A 6,000-nucleotide genomic window follows, 5' to 3' on the forward strand; every position below is an offset into this window, starting at 1 on the left:
TCATAACCAAAATAATGAACTGCTGTCAAAATGCAAGATGAGGCGCGTATGTTAATCGTTAAGAAAAAACGAAGACTTTCTATCTCCAAGAATTTAAATATCGATCATACGTGGAATATTATCGGACCGATCGTTGCTCAAGAAATCGGAGCACCCGATTATACTCCGATTCCATATTGTTTTGACACAAATGCATATAAAATCGGACATATTTTTGTGCCAACCAGCACGCAGGTAACGGATTATTACAAATCATCGATATCTTGAATTTACACTTTCTTCAAGTTATTCTATGGTTTCTCGTTAAATAGATAACATGTTTCCGTGCTGTACCGATTCTAAAGATACTTGGACCGATTCGCGATTTTGCGTTGAAAGGCGAAACAAATTTCAAATGGCTTAGTAAGGGATTTCATAGTGTGCGAACGTCCGGTGATCAAGTGAACTTTCGGGTAAAGATACCGATGATGTTATAGATTGATTTTAAAATAGAATAATAGATTATGGAATCAGCTGAATCTATTATCTCTTTGCAGATAATTCTTGAGCATGGAAAAAATCAAATAAATTGTACAGGTTACAATTATTATTTTCTCAGTAAAGCGCACGACATGTTGACTTTGGGAAATGTGACGATAAATCGCGCAGCTCACGAAGGTAAAACATTAATATTGATTAATTTACGTGTAACTATATTTAACATTTTACATTGATAATTTTTAGATTTATCCAGAACGAAATGGTTTGGATTGATAACGAACGTGGTTGTTACAAAAACCTTCGAGCTTCGTATCATTAGAGATTTACGTGAGAGGACTTTACACATAGCCGATAACGAGCATACTATTCTTATTAAATATGAAATATGTGAAATCGATGAAAATGGAACCGTAATAAAATCTGTAAATTCTTACGTCAATTTTATATTTGTATCAGTAGCTGAGAGAATATCACAGATTAATTTTATTTCGATAGGAAGTGAAGAAAATACATTGCAATTGGCTGCCAATAGGAGAGAAAGAATCAGACAACCTTCCATTAACCGAATTCCGGAGTACGATAAATAAAACGTGATAATGTCTTTTATGAAATTTAAAAGATATTTGACATATTTATCAAAGTGTGAAACTTCTCTATAATTTTTGCCATTACTTACATAGTTCGTTATCACGTCTTTATATATTTTTATGTATATCTACATTATCTATATACGCTATTATATTTTATCATTTTTCATTAAAAGACAACAGAATCCATTCTTGATAATACGCTCGCGCATAAATATCAGAACTAGTTCGTTCTAGATGCGGTATCTTTGTGATCGGGCAGTGATGACACCGATGAGGGAATATAGCGAGATAGCGCACGATTTATTTCCATTTTCCGAACGATGCGAATACCCGCGTACACTCGCAGGTACGCGCGCAAATACGCACGCGGGTTCAGACGTGGCAGATCGGACCCGCGATATCAGCTGACTGCGCGCCCGGGTCGTGTGTGCATCGCGCATGAGTTATTGCGAGATCAGCACGAATTTCAATAAAGTTATTTCGCCCGCGTGGTAAAACGACAGAGAGGGAAGCAAGGGGTGACAAGGAGGGCGGGGACGACGCACAATCGCAGCCGGATTGAATTATCGGCGTTAAATTCCGCGTTTTATGCACACGGCCGTTCGCATGACCTGTCAGCGCCGAATGGAGACGTTATAAATGTTAATTGCCCGAATTGCAGTTATCGCGCGATGTGGTCGCTTTCTCTTTCTCTCTCTTCTTCTTTTTCTCTCATCTGTATCCTACCCTCGCTCTCCGCATTTTCTCTCATCTCTTACAGCGTCCTCGACTTCGCATCTTCTTTCGTTCCGCGCCCCCGTCGTCTCATTTCCTCTCTTCTCTTCTCTCGCTGAATGCGAGAGACTGCATTTGCATCTCAATCTCGCCGTTGATTTAGCAGTCGTCCGGGACCATCACTCTTGCCGCGGGAAAGGTCGACTTTAGTATTTTTAGATTAGCCAGTCGCGATGCGGCCTCTCGCGAAGCACTTTTTCGTACCGGAAAGGGAGGGGATTCATTTTTTTTTCTTTTAACACAGGAAAGAGGGTCGCACACGTTCGAATGTCTTTAAATTGTAAATGGAGACGGCTCAACTGAGAGAAACCAGGAAAAAGATCACGAAGGAGGTCGACTTTTATCCTTCAAATGGACGGGGGATATGTCACGTGTCGGAGACTCTCTTTTCCTGCACTCGCAATACGCTCGTATTCTCGAAAACGAATTGTCATCGTTCATGTCGTAAGTCGCGAAAGTTGAATTTACGTTGTATGGTTGGATCTCTTTAAAAATGCAGATCGCTTTATTATATAACAAATTCCAGAAAAATACATTTTTTAAACACATTTTTTAATTTCTTTCATATAAAAAAAATTAGAAGTTTTTTTTTAGATAAAATTATGATCTTCTTAATAAATTACAAGTACTGTGATTTAAAAAATACAAATCAAGGTATAAGAAAATGTAGATATTACAGAACATTTGATTTATAGTTTGATGCAAGGGTCGCAACAAAACGTTCAATTTCTCAGTTTCACATTTTACCGAGATTTATGATCTAGTAAGAGCGTAAAAACGTCGAAGTTCTCGCAGCGCCTCTTTATTTACGAAAGGGCAGCGAAACCACGGGTCACACAATAAAACAGCCTTTATTACGGCGCAGCTCCCGCATTGCGCCCGTGCTGGAGCATCGATCGTGCACTGTATCATCTTACAAGTTAAGTTTTATGACGGCTCACCTGCCACCATTTTAGAATGAGTAAATAAGTACTATCTTGATCTTAATGCATCCACGATTTCGAATTAATCTCTAATTTCTATTTATCTAAGAAAAGTATTTTTATATAAACGCTATAAAACGCTTACACAATTTTCGAAGCAATTATAAAAATGTCTCTTCATCGCAAGTAAATGAACGCACCCAAACGGTGAAAGCATATTTACGCACAAGAAAAGGACGTCACTTTATTCGCATGCGGCTTGTTGACAGCCACTTGCCTAACGTACATAGAGGCGGGTGCATCTAGAATGCAGGCTGTACAGTCGCGTCGACACACGGCGCGACTTCCGGTACGAGGGACGGAAGTTGTCATCGGTAGAGGCGCGTGCCGGCCACGCGACCGGTCGCGCCTGTATTCGCTTTACCTCAACCGAGGAGGCTCGGCAATTGACGTTAATGGGACGATCGTGCTGAGACCGATAATTGCGCGATCAATACCAATCGACGACGATCGTATCCTGCTAACAATACCGGAGATACATAAGAAATAAAGACATTTCGCCCTCGCCCAATTATTATCGAAAATCGTCCGGCGAAGCCATCGTAGCACAATTCGTTTTCATGTTATATGTATGTAGTATAATTTTCAAGAATGCAAGTTAACTGATGGATGCACGTAAAAAATATTTGCGCGCCCTCCTAACAATAATTCTGTCAATATAATATCGCTTTTATTGACGCTGACAATGCGCTTCGAAGATAGTTATAATAGAGCCAGCGTACATGAGATGGTAACAATAATTGAATCTAATTTAATGCCGTCTTTACCATTGATGAGAATTGATAAGCACGCAATTCTCAACAGCGCGTAGCATAATCGGACCATAATAATAATGTAGCCGACAGAATAGCAGCACGTACCGCGAAATAATAACAGCCGTGTAGAGAGCAGATAATAAGGAAGCGGATAAATTATTTTCGAATTACACGGTTAGCGCTAATGGGTTGATCGTGCAGTAGCTTCCCTCGCGAAGCTGCGTACATACTGCTAATATCATCTGCGTATACGCTAATAAGGTCCGCCATAAATTCTGACAAAACCTGACAGATGTAGAAACGCGGATGTAACGCAACAGGATTACCTGCGTTGTGCGCGTAGCGCGCATAAAGAATGTATATCTGTTTAGGAGAGCTGATAATTATGAGCGTCAACCGTTATCTTAGAAATCGTGCGGGTAGTGCCTTGCAACGCAACGACGCACGACTAGCACACACCTGCGTGCCGATACATTCGCTCGCAGTGCAGTATACACGGAAACGCGTGTCCACGTAACCGCGCGTAGTTGACGAAACGCACGTTGCATTGAAACAATACGTTGCCATGGTGAAAGGTACCGCGCGGCAACACCTGATTTCAATGGGCCCGACTGACGGCGACCAGTACGGAAAAAGGGAACAAAGGGAGCGCGAGACTTCTTGACCTCGCCCGCGCGAGAAAAGGAAGCTGCTCCACTTTTCGGAGCGTTTCACGACGACTCTTTGTCGAGCATCGCCGTGAGACGGCAGTTTCGTGTCGCGGCTTGAGAATGTAAGATGAAAGCGACGTCACGGCGGCTCAATCTCGTCGACAATTGTATTAAATCCTTTAACGTTTCGACGTCACGCGATATTTCCACGAGAATAATCAGATGATAGCGTAGTCTTTTTATCTATTTTGGAAAAAATGTCAAAAGTAGATTCTCTTTATCCCTGTCTATAGAAATTAAAAACTTTTTAATTTTTTAAATAATTATATATTACTAATTAAAATAATTTTATAGAGATATTAAAACTACTGAAATTATGTTATATTGGTAATATGTGTTATTAATTCATGAATGTATAATGCAATTTAGCTCCGATAAAAAGGGGAATCTAAGAAATAATATATACATCTGCAGACTGTTCATCAGCTATGATAATAACGTGCGGATGCGATAATGCGTACGAATTAATTTTATCGTTTGACCCCGAGTAGCCTCGATGACTTTTGTATGCTTATCCCACGGGAAATTTTCTCTGTTTGAGAACCTTCCTATTACCTGCTAACGCCGATTCAACGTCTCTTGTTACATTTCCTTTTTTTTTTACAACGGTGATACGGGTAGCGTATTACCTATCCATTTACCTTTCGTCATTGAATATCGATGGCACTTTCGTTTAATGGCTAAAAAAAAAGCAAGAAGGAGAAAAAGAAGGACGATTCAAGACTTCATGCGCAAATCCGTGCCGTTCCGTTATGCACACCGTCGCCAGAACACCTCCGTAAACCCCTCCCCGATTGATGTCGGTCGTCGATACATTCGAAATATCGGTACCGTGACGCGCGCGATCGCCGTAATCCCTCTACATTTAACATCCGAACGCGTGGGCACCAACATGCAACCCGGTGACGATTTACATTTGCGATTTTCACCCTTCGGTAAAAATGCCGGCCGACAATGCCGTCGGGATATCGCCGGGATCTAGCCACATGAAAAACGTCCTGCGCTTATGCAGCCTCCTACAGTCCATCGACAACTATTTATAACCAGCTATATTTTCTACAATATATCCATGTGCAGTGCGCCAATTCTTCATAGAAAGAGCACAATAAATATTTGTGAAATTACACAAGGCAGTATTAATGATAAATCTAGAAGAGAGAAATATACTTCAATTATTATTCATAGATGGCAAAATATATTATAGCGGAAATAATTAACGAGAAACAAGATAATCAGTATAAAAATTGGAGATTTATTTGATACAAAAATTCGATAAGTGTACGGAAATAATCGTAATAAAACGTGCGTCGGGTTAAAGTTTACGTGCATCGGCATGCCATAGACTTCCTGAAAACCTGCTTCGAGGTGGCAGTTTAAGGTGCACCGCACCACCTGCGGCCGCCACCAAGAGGTACCTGCGGGGTGGCAAGGCGGCGCAGTCGAGCATGATTCCTTCACATATGTTCGCAGAACACCAGCGGCAGAGAAACGCGCGTGCCAGGAGGATTCGCTTGTTGGCGGAGGGGCCCTCCGCGGAGGACCTGCCGGCTCCTGGAATCACGCAAGCATGAATCCGCCAAAGGAGTACCTCCTGCACCTGCAGCCCCCAAGACGGGGCGCGTCTACGCCAACAGTGCGTGAATCCTCGGCATATGACGCCGGGCAACCCTTCGTCTCATTCTTTTGCAATTTTTAAATATGACATATA

At 41.5% G+C, this 6,000-nt stretch overlaps 1 long non-coding RNA gene across 1 annotated transcript in view; it reads left to right on the plus strand.

The window, feature by feature from the left end:
- The window catches only part of LOC115242391, a 98,625-nt gene extending 92,634 nt beyond the window's left edge, over nt 1-5,991 (plus strand). The window contains exon 3 of the long non-coding RNA XR_003885040.1: nt 5,763-5,991. This is a non-coding gene — a long non-coding RNA (uncharacterized LOC115242391). The remainder of the gene's footprint in view (nt 1-5,762) is intronic.
- The last annotated feature ends 9 nt before the right edge of the window (nt 5,992-6,000 follow it).

The sequence above is a fragment of the Formica exsecta genome, unplaced genomic scaffold (genome assembly GCF_003651465.1).
Source record: "Formica exsecta isolate Colony F162 unplaced genomic scaffold, ASM365146v1 scaffold591, whole genome shotgun sequence".
In the NCBI taxonomy this organism is placed as follows: Eukaryota; Metazoa; Arthropoda; class Insecta; order Hymenoptera; family Formicidae; genus Formica; species Formica exsecta.